We start from the raw sequence: 11,301 nt of genomic DNA on the forward strand, positions 1-11,301 counted from the left end.
CAACAACATTTATCGGCCCTCTGGCTTGGCGTTATCGTATTTCATTGATTGTTTATTGAACGATGTGTATGTTTTTGAATGTTCTCAATCTCTTTAGTCAGTTCTCTATAAGTTCTCTATTTGGTAGCCAATTGAGTCAAGAAGGTGGATTAGCAGGATCGGAACATCATGTGCGTGCAAACATTACCGAGCATTCTTGTCTCGTTTTAAAAAAATTTTGGCGTTAAGAAGCAAAACAAATTTGGTTAACTTAAGATCTCCACTATCGATAACGGTGCAAAAATAAGATTCTATAATATTCTTTCCTTTGATAATGAGTATAGTGACGCCCATATTTCGCGCCTTTTTATCGTTGTAGTTTTGTCAAGTGAAGCTTAACCAATCCTAATATTCGGGCTCCGGCGGTTTTTTTGCTTTTGGACAACACAGTACCTTCTGCAACAGCGCAATCCGACATTAAAACCTAGTCCAGTATATGCCGGAATTTGCAGCGTAGGATTGAGACCAGAAGATTAATCTCGGACCGCGAAGATTCGAAAATCAATAAGCGATTGAATGTCACTGGATCATGAGCTATGAATTGTTCACTACAATCTACTGCTAAAGTTTCGTAATTCCAACAATTACCCAATTGTATTGCACTGACAGAGGCACACTTTTTTTTAATCCCACTCAACATTACAAGATTTATATCATAATTTTGGTGAACACTATCCGGCGGTAGTGTAGGACCGGGACGATCCATGGACCGACTGATGCAAGCTCTTTTGTTGGATCCGAGGATCAAAAAGCAGTTTAATATTGAGACCAGGCAATGCCCGATATGCCAAATTTTAAGCTGACAAGAAAAGATGGAATATTGAATTAAGATTCATGAAATAAAGCAAGAAATTTTATGGTTTTATAAATAAGACAGTTGATCAAGCGACAGTTATGGCAAGAAGAGTTGTTTAAATAAAATCAAGCTGATATTATGAATGATTAGGATGTATACCGAAGATTATGTTTGGTGTCTTCCGGTCAAATGTGACACAGCCTGGCTTCTAGAGCGATGGATGATCAGTCGCGTTATGGCCCGGAGAGTTGCATTAGATTTGCGTTGATTAAGCGGCATTCTCTTAGGGGTTGTTGCACATGATCTTGATGCTGAACCTAGGCATCAAAACTGCAGGGTTTCCACAGAAGTTGGTTTCCCTTTAGATTCAAGTTGTTTCCGCAGGCGTTCGTACTTTGTCATGCTGTCGTTGCAATTTTCATTCCAGTTTTGCACATTTTCATTGGATGAGTGGGTGTTTCAATGATGCAATCGAGTTTGCAGTCACCCATCCTTTTTTTTTTAAATAGGTGACTCCATCAGGAATTCATTTTTCAGTGTGGTCTCGAACTTCATTATGTCTGGCTATTGTGTCCTTTTTATGTGCAACACAAGAATTTAGAACATCATTCAAGGTTTCATCGGAAATTTGACACCTTCTACATGTTTTGTTCAATTCATTTGTCCAAGTGATGGCACCTTTGAGTGGACACAGTTTGAGTCGTGCTTTATGATTGAAGCGCCAGTCGCACCTTTTTGTGTGGAAATTGTAGATTGATCTGGCTGTAGTTGGCATTTTTTGCAATGACTCGATGAATCTTCCTTCGTTTTTACAAGAAAGGAGGTTTCGGAGGGAAAGATTCTTTGACGTATTCTGTAGGTGTGTAGCAAAAAATGGATGTATTTGTCAATTTTGTTCAGGAGCAACTGGTCGGACTCGTTTACGCCCAGGTGGTACACTTCATCATTCGCCTTTTCGAAGGTTTTCAGAGCTGCCGATACATCTTTGGGGATGGGGTGAAGCCCAGATCGCTGACCGCAATTTATTTTCACTACAGCTGCTTGGAGGTCGTGAAGTCGGAGCATTTCTTTGGCAGTTTTGACAAATGACCTTTCTTGTTTCAGGAAATGGTCCTTCTCAACCATATGACATCTGGAATTCCTGGTCCGCCGTAGAGCCGACTTAAATGACTGCTGTTTCAGGAAGGAAGCCTATGGTTTTCGTAACTCTTCGTAAATACGAGTTTATTTTATTCAAATGCAATCGCAGAGGGGAAGTGTTCTCGACTAAGTGCTAGACTTTGGGCACCGCATGAGTTCTAACTGCATGAAGTTTCTGCATTGGGGTAAGAGAGCTATTCATTATTAGCTCGCACTCGTTTTTCACCATGTCAAAGGCTTCAGTGAGGCCAACAAGCTTTTCACCATTGGCCCACGACCCCAGGTACTTGTAGGATGGCAAAGAGGGAATAGTTTCTCCCATAAAGATGGTATGATCAATGTTCATAGAACCACATTTGGCAATGTTGAATTTTATGTTCAATACTTTGTCTACATCATGCATGCCTCAGGTTACCTCTTGAGCATCTTTTTCTTCTTCCAAAATGATTGCTAGGGGCAAAGAGAAAGAGAACAACCTGCATTCTCTTCTAAGAAGTAAACTTGTATCTGCAGTATATCCGAAAAATATCTATTTTCCCCAGAATCTTCTTAAGTGGGTAAGTTAGTCATCGACATACCTAAAACACAAAGTACCCTTTGGCTACAATCGAACCTCCAACTAAACCTGACAAGGTCTTTTCAGGTTCTTCACAATGACGCGTCATATTTATAGGTTCGGCTACAAGAAGTACTTTTTTGACCATAAAACAAAAAAACAAGATTTTTGAAAAACTCTGCAATAAAGTTTTTGTCAAACGTTTGCAATATAAAATTATTGCAAGAATTTCGCAAAGTTCCAGTTTTCTTGTATCTGATCAAGCAAATCTTTTGCCAGAGCTACAAATGTGACACAAAATTGCCAAAAATTTAACGAGATCAGATTTGGTTGTAGACAAAGAGGACTGTATGTTATATGTATTTGGTTCAATATCTTACCTCATCAGGAAAACCTTGAATCACATTTCAAAACCCGGGGGGGGGGGGGGGGAGGGAGACGAGTAATTATAATTTTGTTGGATCAATCTGATCTTGATGGCTGTTTTCTGCTATCGTAAGTTTCTCTTTTGCGGTAATGTGAAGAGCTAATTTAATGATAATGAGTTGAAATATATTTTAAAAATTAGTGGCACAATGATTCTGAAGTTTTTAATCGATTAAAGTCCGAAAAAAAGTTGCATAGGAACTTTCCGATATTATTTAGCCCTCTAAGTCTTCGTAAGACATCTTGTAAGATATTAGACAATATAACAATTTTAGTTGGATGTTCTTCGGCATAATATCGAGGTTCATATATTTAGCATAACTGAAATTATAACTACAAACTTTTAACGATAAAAAAATTTCTCATTCGTTAAAAACACGCAATTTATCTTGTAAGATCTGATAACACTTCCGATACAGAAACTCTATATTCAGACTTCAATGATACTTGATACGATCTACAATTTAATCTGCAGTTGATCGACAATTTGTTTTTTATCGCAAAATCCTAATAACATTTTAAAAGACATCTCGTCAAAACTTTTGATGCATGTTGAAACAACATGCATTGTTAATATATAAGAAACAGTGGCAACATACAGGACATAATGTTGAGGAAACGATGGTAAACCAATCAGAGTTTCACCATAAACTATTGCTGTGGTCTAGAAATATGATGACCCTAGTCGAGACCTGGAATTATTAAAAGACCGTCCTCGACAGATTTAAGGTATGAAAAGACTGCCCTCCACAGATATTGGGTACGAAAAGAGTTTGTCTGGACCTAATGTGATGTCCTGGACTTTGGCTGGAACTAAAACAACCGTCCTAGAATTTGGCTGGACCATAAAGGTGTTCTGGAGTTTGGCTGGACAATAAAGGTGTTCTGGAATTTGGCTGGACAATAAAACATCTCCTAGATTTACGCTCACGACCGTTATAGTGACTTGTTTTAAATTTTCTGCAAAGTTAAGGACATGTAGCGCAATTGGTTAAGCATTGGGTAAGATTGGAGAAGGTCAAGTGATCGAACCTTGATTTTGTCGGAACTTTTTAGTTTGCCTCATTTTTGCAGATGAAAAAAAAAATTGGCTGGACTTATGGAAGGAATTAGCCTCGAATTTAACTAGGGTCCTCGACCGTGTAATTTAATTCAATATTTACCCCCCCCCACCTGGAGTTAATGGGTATTTTCATAAATTCAAGGTCTCGACTAGGGGAAAGGTTGATGCTTGAAGATGTGGAAATCAACTTGAAACATAAATTTGATGCTTCATTTTGCTATTGATGTTGAAATTTGGAGAGACAGTTAAAATTTCAACTTCTAAAAACTTGATTGAGTAATTAAAAATTTTTCAAGATGAAAAGCACATCGTTCAGTATCAACGTTTTATCATACTTGTAGACCACAGCTATACAAGGTCAAAATCTGATCAATTTAACATCATTTCCTTAATATTATGTCAATGCAAGTTGTTTTAACTTGCACCTAAAATTGTGAATAGATGTCTTATAAGATTAAATTTTGGAATCGGTGTAGCTTTGTTTTCAAAAAACTCGAATTGATAACGGCACTAAATATTAAGTAGGTTAATCTAATGCAGATCAAATGCGATCACGGTGGTACTTTTATTCATTGTGCTCAGAAATGATGCAAGATGTTAGAAGACCAAGACGCTAAAGATGTTTTAGCAGCCCTAGAAACCAATTAGAGCAAAAATAGTAGCATGTTGAGAATACGAGAACATTTAATCAGAGACATTGAAAAGCAGGCTACAATACTATTATACACATTTCTGTTAATTTTGTTTGACCGTAGCCGTCGGTAATGTAGGACCGGTACGATCACTGAACCGACTGAAGCAAGCTTCTTTGTCCAATCTGAGGACCAAAAAGAAGTTTAATATTGGTGCCCGGCAATTTATGTTCCTCATGCTTAAAGTGAAGTTAGCTAGATCTTCTTCATCTTAATCATTGAAACAAAAATTTTGCTGCACAGGTTTTAAGAGCTAAGTGGGTTAAAACGACACCACCGAAATTTGGAGAAGAAAAGGCAGTTTTTATTCATTTCCGGAATCAGGTTCCCCGAAGAGCTTTCATAACTAAGCGTTGAGACTGTGAGAGGAGACCTTTACTACAGAAGAAGTATCTTAATTTGTACACAAGTTGAGAGTAAAGAAAAATGTCAATATTAATCGCCTTTGCTCTGAAAGACGTTTTTATTTACAGATAGCGTTCATCTTATCTCGAATTGTTTTCAAAGACACTGGAAATTTATTCTCACAAAACAAAATTCGGTACACTCTTAAGTGTTTTAAGGAATGCTTCACAACAAGTGATTGGTGCCCTTTTTTACAGATTATCTCAGATTTTTCATGATTTATTTCAAGAAGTGTTCCTTCAGGAAAAACATCTAAAGTGTTTAAAAGCGTTCCGAGCAATTAAAACGTTGTGTAGCAAAGGACATAATTGGCGTAAGCGCTGACTTTCCTTCCACTACACTTCTTAATCTGATTGCAACCTTCAATTTGTTGTAGCAGAGGTTCAATACCACGCACAAACAAAAGGGACTCTGACTGGGTTCCCTTGTCTAACTCTTCGAATGCACAATTTTTTGGATAAGAATTTTTGATTTCAACCATAGATGTCAGATTATCATAAATTGATCTAGTTAAACTCAAGAGACTGCTCCTATTTTTTGAGTAGTTTGAAAAAATTTTCTCTGTCTATTTTCATCAAACGCCTTGCAGAATTCTACTGCACAAAGACAAGCATCGGATTGCTTGGTTTCAAAGGCTCAATTTGGCAGTTTTATCAACGATGTTATTTGACTTTTCGGGAAGTACGCAATTTGTTGCTTTTTAATAATGCCTATCAAAAAATTGAAAGGAGCTGCCAGGACATGCGATTCAATCTTTCTATCAGTATTTATTAAACTAATGGTCTAAAATCTTTCGGTTTATCGGCCTCCTGAGTCTTAGAAAGTACCTTGACGATCGCGAGATAGTAAGATTCAGGCACATCTCTGCTCTTTAAAAAAAATAATTTAAAACTTCTGCAAAATTTTTACTGACACATTTGTAAAAATTGCTCGTCAAACCGTCGCGACCCGGGCATTATCAGAAAAGAACTTTTCAATTGCTCTCTCAAACTTTGCTATATTTAGAGGTTCACAAACTTGATCTTTGGGATTCTCGCCTATCCTATTCTTCTTTGCAATTTTTTTTAATAATGGCCCTTGTACTCCATCTGGTTTCTTTAATGCATAGAGGTCTCGATAAGAACTTGCGAACTCAAAAAGAATCTCATCATCAGAGTCCATTAGCGGACTTCGTAAATTTAGTTAGGCTATTGGTTGTGTTACTTCTTGCCAGTAATTTGTAAGGGCCGCTGAGTCCGCCTCCTTAACATCTAAATATAAGCTTTTGATGCGGGAAAGCATTTTCGTTAACGCTTGTATTTTAATTTGACGCAAAACATCTGTGGTTTCCTTAAGCAGAGTTTCAAGTCCTTTCTTTTCTCCTCTAAGCCATTCATGTTTGACACTTATGCCCTTCAAATTCCTAAATATTTATATAGTTGAGAGTTGTGCGCACTCTACTTGTCCAGCAGTCGTACGAATTAGCATCAATTTCTTGCGATACCAAAAAGTTCTCAAAATCATCTTTAATAAGCTTTTTATGGGCAACGAGAACACTCTCATTTAGTTTGCAGTAACTCTGTCCTATCGATTTCTCAATATCTTCATTCGTTATTTTCAGCAATGTTTGGTCACTGAGGTCAAAAGAATTTACGGCAACAGTGGTGAAAAACTCCGGTATATTTGTGAAAATATATTATATTCTAGAAGATTCCAAATCACGCCTGCAGAAATGCGTGTTTTGTAAGTTGTTCAAGAACAGGTCGATATCAGTTAACCAGAAAAATTCCAGTACACTATCTTGTACTAATTTAAAAGTAATGAAGCATTGATCGTTACAGCGAATATTGTCGCTAGTTGCACCTCTCTAGCATTCAAATGCGTTAAAGTCTCCTTAAACTACTAAATTATCAGTGATATCAACATGGTGGTTAAGAGTTGACGTCAATTGTAGAATATAGGACGAAAACTTTTTGGCCGACAGTAAAAATTGCACAGAAGATTCTAAGGTAATTGACTCCAGTCTGTTCTACAAGAGTCACATTGAGACCATTTCTGTATATAATCATCAAACCTCTAACATTTTGACCGAATCTCGAGCAGATGAACTTAAATGGTAGTATTCTATGGCGTTCAAAATATCATTGTTCCTTGCTGCTAGTTTACACTCCTGCTGCATTACAATGGCTTCACAGTTATTTGTTAGCCTTCTGAGTTGCGTTATGATCTTAACTGGTTTCTCAGGTTTGTTAATACCATTCACGTTCAACAAAAAGAACGTTAACTTTCCGCTAGAGAATCTCATCTTGATTCCATAAAACTACTTTCTTTCTTATTTTTTTCTGTCTATAGTCGAAATGCTTGGAGATTTCATAAGGATTGATTGGCTTTTGCTGTTCCGGTTAATAACTGTAAAGAAAATTATTGTCTGAGACATTTCCCCTTCACAAAGAACCTCTTCGTCACTTTCCAGCTTAACCTCAGATCGATTTTCGGAATGTTTGAGTTCCTTGGTGCAATTAGTTTTTTCAGCTTTGAGTGCCTCTCCATTGTTGCTCAGAGCAGGATTGTACTGTTTTGCTTGTCTAGAATTTTCAATGTTCAATTGATTATGCTCTTGGTTTCTTTGCGTCAGTTTGGCTTTATAGCACCACTCTTGGCTTTGACCTTGAACATTAAAGAACAATGGTGTAATAAAGGTACTGGAAAAGAGATCGGGATCTCATTCAACTGAGAAGGGTTTTCACGAGTTCTTTGTTCAAAGGACCGCATTTTCAGCTCACATTCTGATTCAGTGCTATTAGCAACAATCTGAAGAGAGCCTTTTCCTTTGAAAAGTATTCCATGCTCAGTTTCCTCAATAAGTCTTTTCAGCTTTTTTGTAGGCCGCACGCTTTTTGGCAAGCTTGATTTTTTCAATGAGTTTCTTCGCAGGGTAATCCAAAGAAAAATTTGAAACCTTTGAGTTAACAAACTTAGAATACAACGTTCCGGCCTCATTCATGTAGTTTCGTCTTATTTGGCTTTGCCCTTCTTTGTAGGGAAAGACAGTTTTACCGAGCAGTTCAGCACCGTCTAAACAAAACTTGCCGTAAATTCTTTGCGTTTCAATAGGGCCAGTGACTAAGAGATTGCGCAAGTTTTTGCCACGAAATTGAGTGAAAGCTTTTCAAATAATAAAACAAGATTTAAGATGGTTCAGAAAGCACGCCATAATAGCACTCATGCATTTTTTTGAATCGGATGTAGCACAGAGTGTGATTGGAAAGAGGCACTAGTGAAAGGGGGTATTAGTTATAAATCAGTGAAAGTAAGGCTCCTCTCACAGTTTTGAGGTTGTTGATAGCTTGATTCATCTTGCTTGGTGTTGGTGAAGTTGCCATCGAACGCTGCTTCTCCTCTGGCAGCTCATAGATAGTTCATTTCTTGGGTGCTTAGTTGTACTCTTGGTTCATAATGAGGCTCAATTCCAGTTGGTGTTGCGTGATGATAAAAAGGTCTTGTTTAGTTGGTTGCTATCTTGTCCTTGCATGAGATGATGTTTCGTAACAATCTCCTGTTGTGTGGTTTGATGGTAAATAATCTTGATGTAACAAGTCTTAGGAGTTGGCAAAGTTGGCCTGACTTTCTTCAATACTAATGCAAGAAGAATTTCAGGCTGAAGAGCTGTTGTTTAAAAGCACTTGAGTAAAATACGAGAAAAGGGAAATTAACCAAAAAAGTCTAAAAAATTTCTTGCAAAAATGTTGAAAAGGCTCTGAACTAAGATAAAGTAAAAACAATTTTTTTGACGACGGAAAAGACAACAGGACAAGTCTTGACCTGAAATCAAATGATCTATTATTGACAAAATAAAAAACTAGACTAAATATTGACTATGAATTGATTGAGAAAACCATTTAGGAAAAATCCGATCGTAAAATTAAAAAAAACAACTTTCAAAATTAAAGTTAAATTGCAGCGCGTGGACTAGAAAAAAAAAACGCGAGAAAAAATTTTGTTCAAACGCTGTTTTCTGTCTCTACTTTAAAGTTAGAGTGAAAAATTTCACACCGCTAAACCATTCTCTTTTTGACCCCACTTCCTGTTTCGGCGAGACTAAATTCGTCACTTCAATCTGGTTTCAAAATCATGAAAATATGTGAACAGATAAAAAAGACTACACCTCAATGCATTTCAGATTCTCTTTCTAACTCTTTTCTACAGTTGCAGGAGCAGCTAAGGGATTATGCTCAGTGGAGAATGTCTAATCGCACACTTCGAATGTTTTGATGCACCGTACCCGGCGGTAGTGTAGGACCGGGACGATTCGTGGACCAACTGAAGCAAGCTTCTTTGTCGGATCCGAGGATCAAAAAGCAGTTTAATATTGGTGCCAGGCAATGCCCGACATGCCAGATATTACGCTGACAAGAACAGATACTACACATGATCTTAGCCAAAAGGCCGAGAAGCGATGATCCTTCTATGATCTACTGATGTTTTGAGTAAGAGTATCTGATAATTGTCAATCAAGTGCATGTCGCCCGACGTCCGAGTACTTTCAACGTATTCATCAATCCCTCTGTCTCATCATAATCGGAAGCATTATACAAAATTGTTCCAACTTTTTGGACAAATTGGTTTCAACAAAGGCTAACTCAACATCTGCCAGCTGTGGTCTCAAATTCGGATCCCTTGACTTTATTAAGCACTTTGAATGATACCAAGTTCTCGGTCTCAAATGTGGTACGAAGTCCTGTGTGGTCTCTAAGTACCTTATATGGTCAATTTGTTAGTGCTCAATTAGACGCGTAGGTCCATTTGGTAGTTGGTCAACTGCCGATTTCGGTATATATAGGTCTCTAAAGCCTGCCATTCAATTATTTGAGCTGGTAAATATATAACGCGTATGAACAAGTTTTGAACTAATTGAAATTGCTTAATTGATATTTGTTAGAGTATCTTGACATCCTGCAGCTTTGGTTGACGAACGAATTATCGAAAGAGAGTCATAATTTATGTACGCAAATTCCAGCGAAATTCCAATGTTTTAAAAAAACTGTTGTAAAAATGAACTTTTTTTTAAGTACAATCACTGGTTGAGGAACATACAAAGTCAAAAAACGTTAAGGGAAACAAATAACTGTCAGTTTTGATTATCGACGCCTCCGATCTTTCTGAAATTTTTGTTCAACAATAAACTGCGTGAAAAACGATGTCGATCAACAACAGAGCGGTCAAATAATGTCGAAGATATCTCCCGTGCCTGTGTCTAACCCAATATGTTTTGAAGAAATTTTTCAAAACCTCAAGCTGATCAAAGGTTATTTAACCGCACTTAGTACGCTGTTAACTTAAAGCCAGAAAACGGTGACGTCATGGCCTAACCATTGCTAGTCTGCGGTGAATTTTAGACCAAAAATCAGATTTCGATAAATCAAAGCTTTAAAATCGTGTTCAATAACAAGTTTTGAGTTAAAACATTGTTAACTCAAAACTTGAGGAGTCTCAAAAATATAATGCAAAGGTTATATCACAGAACGGGCCTTTTCATTGTAGCCCCCCAGCCCAGCTTAGTGTTCCTATTCCCTATAGCCCCCAATTATGGTAAGTATACCATAAGGGGGGATGCTATATTTTAAGGGGGAGCTAAGTATTTGTTATCTACCAATTAAGCGAACCATAAATAGTTGAATACAGAAACATTGACCCTCCTAGTTTCAAAAAGATTGCATTTACAGATCAAAATGACGACAGAAAAATGTTTTTGCCGTCAAGCGCTAATTTCCTTCATTTCATTTGTTTAAATAATGGTTAAAGCTCTGGGCAAAAACCTCCCAACAAATTCATCGGGCGTTTTGTGCTCTGGTTGAAGAACATTTGGTTTTTATACATGAAAGATAAAAAATTATTCTCCAATTTGGTTCACTTGGTTTCAGCCAGCCTTTGGTTAAAAAAACCTAAAAAATTAATAATCATCCAAGCAGAGCCAGAAATCAAATGAATGGGCCAAAAAATGGCTTTTTAAAGCAAAATAAAATTTCTTGTCTCCTCCAATGTTTTGGTTCAATAAAAATAATGGAACCGAATAGGATTAAAATAGACAAGCTTCAAATGAATTTCGAATCACCACAACAAAATGTGATTGCTGACTTCGAAGCTGTAAAAATTGAGCATGAAAAGTTTTGAAAACAGAAGCACTTTATTATAAGCCAGCCAAAAT

At 37.1% G+C, this 11,301-nt stretch overlaps 2 non-coding genes across 2 annotated transcripts; both read right to left on the minus strand.

Moving 5' to 3' along the window:
* Positions 1-698: 698 nt before the first annotated feature.
* Positions 699-888, minus strand: LOC142356919 (U2 spliceosomal RNA). The gene has a single exon (XR_012761517.1). It is a non-coding gene; the product is annotated as a U2 spliceosomal RNA (small nuclear RNA).
* An 8,474-nt stretch (positions 889-9,362) lies between these two features.
* LOC142356917 (U2 spliceosomal RNA) lies at positions 9,363-9,554 on the minus strand. Its single transcript, XR_012761515.1, has one exon. It is a non-coding gene; the product is annotated as a U2 spliceosomal RNA (small nuclear RNA).
* Between the last annotated feature and the right edge of the window lie 1,747 nt (positions 9,555-11,301).

The sequence above is a fragment of the Convolutriloba macropyga genome, unplaced genomic scaffold (assembly GCF_964194025.1).
Source record: "Convolutriloba macropyga unplaced genomic scaffold, txConMacr16.3 SCAFFOLD_2141, whole genome shotgun sequence".
Classification (NCBI taxonomy): Eukaryota; Metazoa; Xenacoelomorpha; order Acoela; family Convolutidae; genus Convolutriloba; species Convolutriloba macropyga.